Raw genomic sequence first — 12,579 nt, 5'->3', positions numbered from 1 at the left:
AATTTTACTACTCTGTCCTGCGTGACCTCTATGACGCAGCAGATACCTCTCCTCTGCGGATCCATGATGTTCGTCGTATTAAAGCCAAGCTCTTGACCCTCAAACGACGACAGATGGATGGTCTGCGAGTTAAGTCGAAACCTCCCTCTCTCGTTGCAGGTGAGCTGACATCTTTGTACCACCTGCTACGGCATCAGACTCGTCGTCGTCGCTCCTTTATCTCTTCTCTTACGGTGGATGATGGACGGCAGCTTATTGTACAGGAGGAAATGGTTCGAGCTCTCCATCAGTATTACACTAGTCTGTATTCTGCCGATGATTCTGGAGAGTCCCTTGCGGATGATGTTCTTGGAGATCTTACTGCGACGATCGCGCCTGATGCGAACGGCGACTTTCTCCGGGAGTTCCAGGTCGATGATGTTTTCGATTTTATTGCTCGCTCTCCGTCTGATAAATCGCCGGGTCCAGACGGCCTACCTAAAGAATTTTATCTTCGTTTTTGGCCTCTTTTGGGCGGCACTTTTACGCAGATTTTAAATGAGATTGTCAGGGGGATGGATGTGCCTGCCGATTTTAAAGTAGGGAAAATTGTTTTAATTCCTAAGTCCTCTGGTAGTTTATCTGCTGCCAATCTTCGTCCGCTCACATTGCTGAACTTCGACTACAAGACGGCTGCTAGAGCGCTCAATAGCCGATTATCTTCACTGCTTCGGGATGTGATTGGTGCACATCAATGTTGTTTAAATGATAGATCTATTCTGACCCCTGTAGCCGAATATCGGGATGTTGTCTCGGTTGCGGCGGTTACCAATGTTCAGTGTGCCTTTGCTTTTCTAGATTTTTATAAGGCTTTTGATCACGTTAATCATGGGTTTTTAGATCGTGTTTTAGGTATAATAGGTTTTAACGCTTCGTCCCGTGGTGTTCTTGGCAACTTGTATAGGGGAATAACTGCCCGGGTGTCTGTCAATGGGCAGCTGACGCCGCCCATTGATATCCGCCGCGGGGTGCCTCAGGGCAGTCCGCTCTCTGTGTCCTTATTCGTGTTGTCCCTGGAACCACTGCTTCGGACCATTGCTCTCAAGCTTCAGGGTATGTCCATCTCTGGTGGGACCCTCACTATTAAGGCATACGCGGATGATGTCGTTGTTCTCCTCCGTCAGCGTACAGATATCCCGTTATTGAAAGGGGCAGTTGATACTTACTGTCGTGTCTCTGGAGCACGTCTTAATCACGGCAAATGCAAGATCCTTGACATTCGAGGATTTCGCGGTGTTGATGTACCTTGGGCCACTTTTGTCGATCGCCATACGTCCTTGGGGATTATCGTTGATCGGTGTCCTCTCAAAATGGCGGCTCTCAATTGGAAATCTGTCACCGAGAAGATACAGGGTGCTCTGATGGTCCATGAGCAGCGTTCTCTTAACATTTTGCAAAAAGTTCGCATTTTAGACACGTACGTTTTATGTAAATCCTATTATGTTGCTCAGCTGTTCCCACTTCCCCTGATGGTGGCGAAAAGGTTGCGCCAATTGTCCAGCAGGTTTATATGGAAGGGCCATCTATTCAAGTTACGATACGAGGTTATGACGAAACCGCGTCTCTCCGGAGGTTTGGGCCTCTCTGACATTACTCGCAAGGCGTCAGCGTTGTACGTCCGCCGTACGACTCTCATTGTCACACAAGAAGTGAGTTCCATTACGTCCAAGCTTTTTACTGTCGTGCGTCCGGGGAGCCTTGCTCCACCTGTCGACGTCGGTCGCCTCAATTTTAAGTTGAAGCACATCCGGGAATTTTATATTGCGGTGAGCTACCTCGGTGACGTCTTTTTGCGGCGACCTGTGCCAACGACCAAGTGTTTGATTGCCCGCTGGAAGGGGCAGGACGGTCCCAATCCAATAGAACTGGCGTCTCCATCTGTCTCCTGGAGGAACGTCTGGAAGAATGTTAGTTTGCCGATCCACTCTATGGCCGTGACGTCCACGTGGTATAGGGTAATTAATAATTTGATCCCCACAAATGTACGACTGCACCGCATTGGTCTTTCTGACACGGACAAATGTACTCGGTGTGGTCTCCTGGATACCCTTGAACATCGATTCACCTGTTGTGGCCACCTTGCAAATTGGCGTTGGCTCAGGAAACAACTGGCTTTTGTAACTAGGTCTGCTGAAGCCGCTTATACCATTGATATCATCGTACGGCCCGATTCTTATTTCTTTCCGCGGACGAAGCTTAATACAGTCATGTGGTTGATTGGCCATTTTGTACATTTTGTCGTCACTTGTCATGAGGAGGATGAACGCCTAGCGTTTCAGCAGTACATGCTTACTGCTTACTGGACCCGCTTGCGATTGCCACGTATCCGCGATGACTTTGCCAACATGCTTACCCTGACGTGCGAAAGAGAGGGTGTTGGATAACGTCGCCCATGAGCGCCACATTTTTATGATATTTCTGGATTGCGACTATCCCGTGTCGTCCTTCTTTTATTTCTTTCTTTTCATTTTACGCCAGGACTGCAGCTTTTCGTGGAACTTTCGGCTGAAAGAGAACAACAATGAGGCCAAGTAACAGGACAGTAGAAAAGTTCCAATGCCCTTGTGCAGGTGCTATTCGGAGACGGGACAGTGGAGACATCGTGGCCAGGCCTCGGGATTCGACCCCTGCCCACTTTGTTTCCACAGCCCTGAATCTGACGGACACCTCTTGTAATGAGGACATATACAAACATACAACAGAAGAAGAGATACGAGAGCTAATAAAAAAAAAGGTAAAAAAAAAAAGAAAAACAATGGTGAAAAAAAAAAAAAAAAAAAAGGTCGTGAGTTCGATCCTCACCCGGGGCATTTAATTTACTTTCGTCCACAGCTACATTGACGCCTCTGGGGTTTGCGAAGGAGCGACACACTTTGTACTTTGTTATCCACAAGGCTTCACAAAAAAAAGAAAGAAAAAAAATAAAAATAAAAGAAAAAAAAAAGTGGCAGAGCGGTGGTCTAGTAAACCAGAGGTCGTGAGTTCGATCCTCACAGGCGGCAAATGAATTTTGTAACAGCCCCTCCCACCGTGGCCCTTTCGAAAAAAGCGGTCAAGGATAAAAAAAAATTATGAATGGGTGCGGTATTTAAGAAATGCTCTCGCAAATAAATAGTGTGAATGGTGCTATTAAAGTCGGCACCAGAAACTGCTGCTTTAGGCAGTCTCCGGAGAATGCCGACGTGAAATACTTAGTTCTTGTGATGTATTTTCTACCCCTGATAAAGACCCTCGCGATTGTCGTCGTCGTCGTCGGCGCCGCCGCCGCTTTGGTAATAGCGACAATTCGCCATTGTATCACATAGGGTGAGGTACCTTCTGCAAGCGACTGAGATGGCACTAAACGATTGAAGCTGATTTGCCACCTCTTGTTTGATCAGCGTCATAAGGGCTTGAATGTAACTTGCGATGGGACACAGCAAGAAGTAGCGTCGTACTTTTAGTACTGAAATTTGAGATGGAGAACTGCGTCAAAGATGGGAAATTCATTCTGCCAAGTGTACAAATGGCGAAAACGAGGTGTGAGTGGGGAAGTATATTGCGCCAGTGACCGTGTGGCCTAATGGATAAGGCGTCGGACTTCGGATCCGAAGATTGCAGGTTCGAATCCTGTCACGGTCGAGTTTTTCCTGTTCTGCAAAAGATGCATGCTGTTTTACTGTGTTGTTTGAGTACTCTAAAACTAGTTGGAAGTTGCTGCTGTCCGCTTCCTGGCTGCAAAACCGGCGTCTACCAGAAGCACAAGCAAGACAAGGGTGATCTGTAGCGAAGTTTTCGGCACAGTGCCGTTCAGGAGAGTTTTTGTTGGAACTACTGCATCTGATTCAGGAGCCAAGGGCTACGCCACAGGCGTCTGCGCACAGTCGAGCATGTGTGTTGAATAATGGTGCTGATAGCCACGTATCATTTCATGCAGATTTGATGCCTTTCGGAGACAATTTTTCATTGAATAGGATTGTAGCTGATTTGTGGCAGCAGGAAATAAGCTGTAGTCAAAAGAATCTTCAATAGATGGTCGCAGGTCACATCAGTATTGTATGGCTCGTAACGCGTTGCGTGCAGCCCGGCTAGCTCAGTCGGTAGAGCATGAGACTCTTAATCTCAGGGTCGTGGGTTCGAGCCCCACGCTGGGCGGCGCAAAATTTTGTGTCTACGCGGATCCAACATGCGCCCCTCTCGTGAGCCTTGCGTAATGAACGTAACGGGTTACGACGATGCCTAGCTTCGTATGAATATCAGAGGAACGGTATTTGAAGCTGAAAGTGACTCTGAAATGAAATAAATGTGTTGTTTTGCAATTTTAGTTGTACATCGATATAGTGTGAGATGTGTAGGAAAGCAGCAGCTGTGCTAACTAAATGCAAATAATGGTCGCTCATGCGGTGCGTTTCGAGCTGAAGGGCTCCGATTCACTAGTTTGTAAGAACAAAGTATCCTAAAAGTCCGCTAGGAGGCGCCTCCTTAGCTCAGTGGCAGAGCGCTGGTCTAGTAAACCAGAGGTCGTGAGTTCGATCCTCACAGGCGGCAAATGAATTTTGTAACAGCCCCTCCCACCGTGGCCCTTTCGAAAAAAGCGGTCAAGGATAAAAAAAATTATGAATGGGTGCGGTATTTAAGAAATGCTCTCGCAAATGAATAGTGTGAATGGTGCTATTAAAGTGGGCACCAGAAACTGCTGCTTTAGGCAGTCTCCGGAGAATGCCGACGTGAAATACTTAGTTCTTGTGATGTATTTTCTACCCCTGATAAAGACCCTCGCGATTGACGTCGTCGTCGTCGTCGTCGTCGGCGCCGCCGCCGCTTTGGTAATAGCGACAATTCGCCATTGTATCACATAGGGTGAGGTACCTTCTGCAAGCGACTGAGATGGCACTAAACGATTGAAGCCGATTTGCCACCTCTTGTTTGATCAGCGTCATAAGGGCTTGAATGTAACTTGCGATGGGACACAGCAAGAAGTAGCGTCGTACTTTTAGTACTGAAATTTGAGATGGAGAACTGCGTCAAAGATGGGAAAATCTTTCTGCCAAGTGTACAAATGGCGAAAACGAGGTGTGAGTGGGGAAGTATATTGCGCCAGTGACCGTGTGGCCTAATGGCTAAGGCGTCGGACTTCGGATCCGAAGATTGCAGGTTCGAATCCTGTCACGGTCGAGTTTTTCCTGTTCTGCAAAAGATGCATGCTGTTTTACTGTGTTGTTTGAGTACTCTAAAACTAGTTGGAAGTTGCTGCTGTCCGCTTCCTGGCTGCAAAACCGGCGTCTACCAGAAGCACAAGCAAGACAAGGGTGATCTGTAGCGAAGTTTTCGGCACAGTGCCGTTCAGGAGAGTTTTTGTTGGAACTACTGCATCTGATTCAGGAGCCAAGGGCTACGCCACAGGCGTCTGCGCACAGTCGAGCATGTGTGTTGAATAATGGTGCTGATAGCCACGTATCATTTCATGCAGATTTGATGCCTTTCGGAGACAATTTTTCATTGAATAGGATTGTAGCTGATTTGTGGCAGCAGGAAATAAGCTGTAGTCAAAAGAATCTTCAATAGATGGTCGCAGGTCACATCAGTATTGTATGGCTCGTAACGCGTTGCGTGCAGCCCGGCTAGCTCAGTCGGTAGAGCATGAGACTCTTAATCTCAGGGTCGTGGGTTCGAGCCCCACGCTGGGCGGCGCAAAATTTTGTGTCTACGCGGATCCAACATGCGCCCCTCTCGTGAGCCTTGCGTAATGAACGTAACGGGTTACGACGATGCCTAGCTTCGTATGAATATCAGAGGAACGGTATTTGAAGCTGAAAGTGACTCTGAAATGAAATAAATGTGTTGTTTTGCAATTTTAGTTGTACATCGATATAGTGTGAGACGTGTAGGAAAGCAGCAGCTGTGCTAACTAAATGCAAATAATGGTCGCTCATGCGGTGCGTTTCGAGCTGAAGGGCTCCGATTCACTAGTTTGTAAGAACAAAGTATCCTAAAAGTCCGCTAGGAGGCGCCTCCTTAGCTCAGTGGCAGAGCGCTGGTCTAGTAAACCAGAGGTCGTGAGTTCGATCCTCACAGGCGGCAAATGAATTTTGTAACAGCCCCTCCCACCGTGGCCCTTTCGAAAAAAGCGGTCAAGGATAAAAAAAATTATGAATGGGTGCGGTATTTAAGAAATGCTCTCGCAAATGAATAGTGTGAATGGTGCTATTAAAGTGGGCACCAGAAACTGCTGCTTTAGGCAGTCTCCGGAGAATGCCGACGTGAAATACTTAGTTCTTGTGATGTATTTTCTACCCCTGATAAAGACCCTCGCGATTGTCGTCGTCGTCGTCGTCGGCGCCGCCGCCGCTTTGGTAATAGCGACAATTCGCCATTGTATCACATAGGGTGAGGTACCTTCTGCAAGCGACTGAGATGGCACTAAACGATTGAAGCTGATTTGCCACCTCTTGTTTGATCAGCGTCATAAGGGCTTGAATGTAACTTGCGATGGGACACAGCAAGAAGTAGCGTCGTACTTTTAGTACTGAAATTTGAGATGGAGAACTGCGTCAAAGATGGGAAATTCATTCTGCCAAGTGTACAAATGGCGAAAACGAGGTGTGAGTGGGGAAGTATATTGCGCCAGTGACCGTGTGGCCTAATGGATAAGGCGTCGGACTTCGGATCCGAAGATTGCAGGTTCGAATCCTGTCACGGTCGAGTTTTTCCTGTTCTGCAAAAGATGCATGCTGTTTTACTGTGTTGTTTGAGTACTCTAAAACTAGTTGGAAGTTGCTGCTGTCCGCTTCCTGGCTGCAAAACCGGCGTCTACCAGAAGCACAAGCAAGACAAGGGTGATCTGTAGCGAAGTTTTCGGCACAGTGCCGTTCAGGAGAGTTTTTGTTGGAACTACTGCATCTGATTCAGGAGCCAAGGGCTACGCCACAGGCGTCTGCGCACAGTCGAGCATGTGTGTTGAATAATGGTGCTGATAGCCACGTATCATTTCATGCAGATTTGATGCCTTTCGGAGACAATTTTTCATTGAATAGGATTGTAGCTGATTTGTGGCAGCAGGAAATAAGCTGTAGTCAAAAGAATCTTCAATAGATGGTCGCAGGTCACATCAGTATTGTATGGCTCGTAACGCGTTGCGTGCAGCCCGGCTAGCTCAGTCGGTAGAGCATGAGACTCTTAATCTCAGGGTCGTGGGTTCGAGCCCCACGCTGGGCGGCGCAAAATTTTGTGTCTACGCGGATCCAACATGCGCCCCTCTCGTGAGCCTTGCGTAATGAACGTAACGGGTTACGACGATGCCTAGCTTCGTATGAATATCAGAGGAACGGTATTTGAAGCTGAAAGTGACTCTGAAATGAAATAAATGTGTTGTTTTGCAATTTTAGTTGTACATCGATATAGTGTGAGATGTGTAGGAAAGCAGCAGCTGTGCTAACTAAATGCAAATAATGGTCGCTCATGCGGTGCGTTTCGAGCTGAAGGGCTCCGATTCACTAGTTTGTAAGAACAAAGTATCCTAAAAGTCCGCTAGGAGGCGCCTCCTTAGCTCAGTGGCAGAGCGCTGGTCTAGTAAACCAGAGGTCGTGAGTTCGATCCTCACAGGCGGCAAATGAATTTTGTAACAGCCCCTCCCACCGTGGCCCTTTCGAAAAAAGCGGTCAAGGATAAAAGAAATTATGAATGGGTGCGGTATTTAAGAAATGCTCTCGCAAATGAATAGTGTGAATGGTGCTATTAAAGTGGGCACCAGAAACTGCTGCTTTAGGCAGTCTCCGGAGAATGCCGACGTGAAATACTTAGTTCTTGTGATGTATTTTCTACCCCTGATAAAGACCCTCGCGATTGTCGTCGTCGTCGTCGTCGTCGTCGTCGTCGGCGCCGCCGCCGCTTTGGTAATAGCGACAATTCGCCATTGTATCACATAGGGTGAGGTACCTTCTGCAAGCGACTGAGATGGCACTAAACGATTGAAGCTGATTTGCCACCTCTTGTTTGATCAGCGTCATAAGGGCTTGAATGTAACTTGCGATGGGACACAGCAAGAAGTAGCGTCGTACTTTTAGTACTGAAATTTGAGATGGAGAACTGCGTCAAAGATGGGAAATTCATTCTGCCAAGTGTACAAATGGCGAAAACGTGGTGTGAGTGGGGAAGTATATTGCGCCAGTGACCGTGTGGCCTAATGGATAAGGCGTCGGACTTCGGATCCGAAGATTGCAAGTTCGAATCCTGTCACGGTCGAGTTTTTCCTGTTCTGCAAAAGATGCATGCTGTTTTACTGTGTTGTTTGAGTACTCTAAAACTAGTTGGAAGTTCCTGCTGTCCGCTTCCTGGCTGCAAAACCGGCGTCTACCAGAAGCACGATCAAGACAAGGGTGATCTGTAGCGAAGTTTTCGGCACAGTGCCGTTCAGGAGAGTTTTTGTTGGAACTACTGCATCTGATTCAGGAGCCAAGGGCTACGCCACAGGCGTCTGCGCACAGTCGAGCATGTGTGTTGAATAATGGTGCTGATAGCCACGTATCATTTCATGCAGATTTGATGCCTTTCGGAGACAATTTTTCATTGAATAGGATTGTAGCTGATTTGTGGCAGCAGGAAATAAGCTGTAGTCAAAAGAATCTTCAATAGATGGTCGCAGGTCACATCAGTATTGTATGGCTCGTAACGCGTTGCGTGCAGCCCGGGTAGCTCAGTCGGTAGAGCATGAGACTCTTAATCTCAGGGTCGTGGGTTCGAGCCCCACGCTGGGCGGCGCAAAATTTTGTGTCTACGCGGATCCAACATGCGCCCCTCTCGTGAGCCTTGCGTAATGAACGTAACGGGTTACGACGATGCCTAGCTTCGTATGAATATCAGAGGAACGGTATTTGAAGCTGAAAGTGACTCTGAAATGAAATAAATGTGTTGTTTTGCAATTTTAGTTGTACATCGATATAGTGTGAGATGTGTAGGAAAGCAGCAGCTGTGCTAACTAAATGCAAATAATGGTCGCTCATGCGGTGCGTTTCGAGCTGAAGGGCTCCGATTCACTAGTTTGTAAGAACAAAGTATCCTAAAAGTCCGCTAGGAGGCGCCTCCTTAGCTCAGTGGCAGAGCGCTGGTCTAGTAAACCAGAGGTCGTGAGTTCGATCCTCACAGGCGGCAAATGAATTTTGTAACAGCCCCTCCCACCGTGGCCCTTTCGAAAAAAGCGGTCAAGGATAAAAAAAATTATGAATGGGTGCGGTATTTAAGAAATGCTCTCGCAAATGAATAGTGTGAATGGTGCTATTAAAGTGGGCACCAGAAACTGCTGCTTTAGGCAGTCTCCGGAGAATGCCGACGTGAAATACTTAGTTCTTGTGATGTATTTTCTACCCCTGATAAAGACCCTCGCGATTGTCGTCGTCGTCGTCGTCGTCGTCGTCGTCGTCGTCGGCGCCGCCGCCGCTTTGGTAATAGCGACAATTCGCCATTGTATCACATAGGGTGAGGTACCTTCTGCAAGCGACTGAGATGGCACTAAACGATTGAAGCTGATTTGCCACCTCTTGTTTGATCAGCGTCATAAGGGCTTGAATGTAACTTGCGATGGGACACAGCAAGAAGTAGCGTCGTACTTTTAGTATTGAAATTTGAGATGGAGAACTGCGTCAAAGATGGGAAATTCATTCTGCCAAGTGTACAAATGGCGAAAACGTGGTGTGAGTGGGGAAGTATATTGCGCCAGTGACCGTGTGGCCTAATGGATAAGGCGTCGGACTTCGGATCCGAAGATTGCAGGTCGATTCCTGTCACGGTCGAGTTTTTCCTGTTCTGCAAAAGATGCATGCTGTTTTACTGTGTTGTTTGAGTACTCTAAAACTAGTTGGAAGTTGCTGCTGTCCGCTTCCTGGCTGCAAAACCGGCGTCTACCAGAAGCACGAGCAAGACAAGGGTGATCTGTAGCGAAGTTTTCGGCACAGTGCCGTTCAGGAGAGTTTTTGTTTGAACTACTGCATCTGATTCAGGAGCCAAGGGCTACGCCACAGGCGTCTGCGCACAGTCGAGCATGTGTGTTGAATAATGGTGCTGATAGCCACGTATCATTTCAAGCAGATTTGATGCCTTTCGGAGACAATTTTTCATTGAATAGGATTGTAGCTGATTTGTGGCAGCAGGAAATAAGCTGTAGTCAAAAGAATCTTCAATAGATGGTCGCAGGTCACATCAGTATTGTATGGCTCGTAACGCGTTGCGTGCAGCCCGGCTAGCTCAGTCGGTAGAGCATGAGACTCTTAATCTCAGGGTCGTGGGTTCGAGCCCCACGCTGGGCGGCGCAAAATTTTGTGTCTACGCGGATCCAACATGCGCCCCTCTCGTGAGCCTTGCGTAATGAACGTAACGGGTTACGACGATGCCTAGCTTCGTATGAATATCAGAGGAACGGTATTTGAAGCTGAAAGTGACTCTGAAATGAAATAAATGTGTTGTTTTGCAATTTTAGTTGTACATCGATATAGTGTGAGATGTGTAGGAAAGCAGCAGCTGTGCTAACTAAATGCAAATAATGGTCGCTCATGCGGTGCGTTTCGAGCTGAAGGGCTCCGATTCACTAGTTTGTAAGAACAAAGTATCCTAAAAGTCCGCTAGGAGGCGCCTCCTTAGCTCAGTGGCAGAGCGTTGGTCTAGTAAACCAGAGGTCGTGAGTTCGATCCTCACAGGCGGCAAATGAATTTTGTAACAGCCCCTCCCACCGTGGCCCTTTCGAAAAAAGCGGTCAAGGATAAAAAAAATTATGAATGGGTGCGGTATTTAAGAAATGCTCTCGCAAATGAATAGTGTGAATGGTGCTATTAAAGTGGGCACCAGAAACTGCTGCTTTAGGCAGTCTCCGGAGAATGCCGACGTGAAATACTTAGTTCTTGTGATGTATTTTCTACCCCTGATAAAGACCCTCGCGATTGTCGTCGTCGTCGTCGTCGTCGTCGGCGCCGCCGCCGCTTTGGTAATAGCGACAATTCGCCATTGTATCACATAGGGTGAGGTACCTTCTGCAAGCGACTGAGATGGCACTAAACGATTGAAGCTGATTTGCCACCTCTTGTTTGATCAGCGTCATAAGGGCTTGAAAGTAACTTGCGATGGGACACAGCAAGAAGTAGCGTCGTACTTTTAGTACTGAAATTTGAGATGGAGAACTGCGTCAAAGATGGGAAATTCATTCTGCCAAGTGTACAAATGGCGAAAACGAGGTGTGAGTGGGGAAGTATATTGCGCCAGTGACCGTGTGGCCTAATGGATAAGGCGTCGGACTTCGGATCCGAAGATTGCAGGTTCGAATCCTGTCACGGTCGAGTTTTTCCTGTTCTGCAAAAGATGCATGCTGTTTTACTGTGTTGTTTGAGTACTCTAAAACTAGTTGGAAGTTGCTGCTGTCCGCTTCCTGGCTGCAAAACCGGCGTCTACCAGAAGCACGAGCAAGACAAGGGTGATCTGTAGCGAAGTTTTCGGCACAGTGCCGTTCAGGAGAGTTTTTGTTGGAACTACTGCATCTGATTCAGGAGCCAAGGGCTACGCCACAGGCGTCTGCGCACAGTCGAGCATGTGTGTTGAATAATGGTGCTGATAGCCACGTATCATTTCATGCAGATTTGATGCCTTTCGGAGACAATTTTTCATTGAATAGGATTGTAGCTGATTTGTGGCAGCAGGAAATAAGCTGTAGTCAAAAGAATCTTCAATAGATGGTCGCAGGTCACATCAGTATTGTATGGCTCGTAACGCGTTGCGTGCAGCCCGGGTAGCTCAGTCGGTAGAGCATGAGACTCTTAATCTCAGGGTCGTGGGTTCGAGCCCCACGCTGGGCGGCGCAAAATTTTGTGTCTACGCGGATCCAACATGCGCCCCTCTCGTGAGCCTTGCGTAATGAACGTAACGGGTTACGACGATGCCTAGCTTCGTATGAATATCAGAGGAACGGTATTTGAAGCTGAAAGTGACTCTGAAATGAAATAAATGTGTTGTTTTGCAATTTTAGTTGTACATCGATATAGTGTGAGATGTGTAGGAAAGCAGCAGCTGTGCTAACTAAATGCAAATAATGGTCGCTCATGCGGTGCGTTTCGAGCTGAAGGGCTCCGATTCACTAGTTTGTAAGAACAAAGTATCCTAAAAGTCCGCTAGGAGGCGCCTCCTTAGCTCAGTGGCAGAGCGCTGGTCTAGTAAACCAGAGGTCGTGAGTTCGATCCTCACAGGCGGCAAATGAATTTTGTAACAGCCCCTCCCACCGTGGCCCTTTCGAAAAAAGCGGTCAAGGATAAAAAAAATTATGAATGGGTGCGGTATTTAAGAAATGCTCTCGCAAATGAATAGTGTGAATGGTGCTATTAAAGTGGGCACCAGAAACTGCTGCTTTCCCTTCGGGGGGAATTGAAATTCAATAAAGGAAAAAAAAAAAAAAAAAAAAAAAAAAAAAAAAAAAAAAAACTGCTGCTTTAGGCAGTCTCCGGAGAATGCCGACGTGAAATACTTAGTTCTTGTGATGTATTTTCTACCCCTGATAAAGACCCTCGCGATTGTCGTCGTCGTCGTCGGCGC

General features: G+C 47.4%; 18 non-coding genes across 18 annotated transcripts; all 18 read left to right on the top strand.

Moving 5' to 3' along the window:
* Positions 1-3,587: 3,587 nt before the first annotated feature.
* Trnar-ucg (transfer RNA arginine (anticodon UCG)) lies at positions 3,588-3,660 on the top strand. The gene has a single exon. It is a non-coding gene; the product is annotated as a tRNA-Arg (tRNA).
* Positions 3,661-4,100: 440 nt separating this feature from the next.
* Positions 4,101-4,173, top strand: Trnak-cuu (transfer RNA lysine (anticodon CUU)). The gene has a single exon. It is a non-coding gene; the product is annotated as a tRNA-Lys (tRNA).
* Positions 4,174-4,494: 321 nt separating this feature from the next.
* Trnat-agu (transfer RNA threonine (anticodon AGU)) lies at positions 4,495-4,566 on the top strand. The gene has a single exon. It is a non-coding gene; the product is annotated as a tRNA-Thr (tRNA).
* A 554-nt stretch (positions 4,567-5,120) lies between these two features.
* Trnar-ucg (transfer RNA arginine (anticodon UCG)) lies at positions 5,121-5,193 on the top strand. The gene has a single exon. It is a non-coding gene; the product is annotated as a tRNA-Arg (tRNA).
* A 440-nt stretch (positions 5,194-5,633) lies between these two features.
* Trnak-cuu (transfer RNA lysine (anticodon CUU)) lies at positions 5,634-5,706 on the top strand. The gene has a single exon. It is a non-coding gene; the product is annotated as a tRNA-Lys (tRNA).
* Positions 5,707-6,027: 321 nt separating this feature from the next.
* Positions 6,028-6,099, top strand: Trnat-agu (transfer RNA threonine (anticodon AGU)). Its single transcript has one exon. It is a non-coding gene; the product is annotated as a tRNA-Thr (tRNA).
* Positions 6,100-6,647: 548 nt separating this feature from the next.
* Positions 6,648-6,720, top strand: Trnar-ucg (transfer RNA arginine (anticodon UCG)). The gene has a single exon. It is a non-coding gene; the product is annotated as a tRNA-Arg (tRNA).
* A 440-nt stretch (positions 6,721-7,160) lies between these two features.
* Positions 7,161-7,233, top strand: Trnak-cuu (transfer RNA lysine (anticodon CUU)). Its single transcript has one exon. It is a non-coding gene; the product is annotated as a tRNA-Lys (tRNA).
* A 321-nt stretch (positions 7,234-7,554) lies between these two features.
* On the top strand, positions 7,555-7,626 carry Trnat-agu (transfer RNA threonine (anticodon AGU)). Its single transcript has one exon. It is a non-coding gene; the product is annotated as a tRNA-Thr (tRNA).
* A 560-nt stretch (positions 7,627-8,186) lies between these two features.
* Positions 8,187-8,259, top strand: Trnar-ucg (transfer RNA arginine (anticodon UCG)). The gene has a single exon. It is a non-coding gene; the product is annotated as a tRNA-Arg (tRNA).
* Positions 8,260-8,699: 440 nt separating this feature from the next.
* Positions 8,700-8,772, top strand: Trnak-cuu (transfer RNA lysine (anticodon CUU)). The gene has a single exon. It is a non-coding gene; the product is annotated as a tRNA-Lys (tRNA).
* A 321-nt stretch (positions 8,773-9,093) lies between these two features.
* Trnat-agu (transfer RNA threonine (anticodon AGU)) lies at positions 9,094-9,165 on the top strand. Its single transcript has one exon. It is a non-coding gene; the product is annotated as a tRNA-Thr (tRNA).
* A 566-nt stretch (positions 9,166-9,731) lies between these two features.
* Positions 9,732-9,803, top strand: Trnar-ucg (transfer RNA arginine (anticodon UCG)). The gene has a single exon. It is a non-coding gene; the product is annotated as a tRNA-Arg (tRNA).
* A 440-nt stretch (positions 9,804-10,243) lies between these two features.
* Positions 10,244-10,316, top strand: Trnak-cuu (transfer RNA lysine (anticodon CUU)). Its single transcript has one exon. It is a non-coding gene; the product is annotated as a tRNA-Lys (tRNA).
* Positions 10,317-10,637: 321 nt separating this feature from the next.
* Positions 10,638-10,709, top strand: Trnat-agu (transfer RNA threonine (anticodon AGU)). The gene has a single exon. It is a non-coding gene; the product is annotated as a tRNA-Thr (tRNA).
* A 554-nt stretch (positions 10,710-11,263) lies between these two features.
* On the top strand, positions 11,264-11,336 carry Trnar-ucg (transfer RNA arginine (anticodon UCG)). Its single transcript has one exon. It is a non-coding gene; the product is annotated as a tRNA-Arg (tRNA).
* Positions 11,337-11,776: 440 nt separating this feature from the next.
* Positions 11,777-11,849, top strand: Trnak-cuu (transfer RNA lysine (anticodon CUU)). The gene has a single exon. It is a non-coding gene; the product is annotated as a tRNA-Lys (tRNA).
* Positions 11,850-12,170: 321 nt separating this feature from the next.
* On the top strand, positions 12,171-12,242 carry Trnat-agu (transfer RNA threonine (anticodon AGU)). Its single transcript has one exon. It is a non-coding gene; the product is annotated as a tRNA-Thr (tRNA).
* Positions 12,243-12,579: the final 337 nt, after the last annotated feature.

Source organism: Schistocerca cancellata, chromosome 8 (genome assembly GCF_023864275.1).
Source record: "Schistocerca cancellata isolate TAMUIC-IGC-003103 chromosome 8, iqSchCanc2.1, whole genome shotgun sequence".
Lineage (NCBI taxonomy): Eukaryota > Metazoa > Arthropoda > Insecta > Orthoptera > Acrididae > Schistocerca > Schistocerca cancellata.
This window is presented reverse-complemented; position numbering and strand designations above follow the sequence as displayed.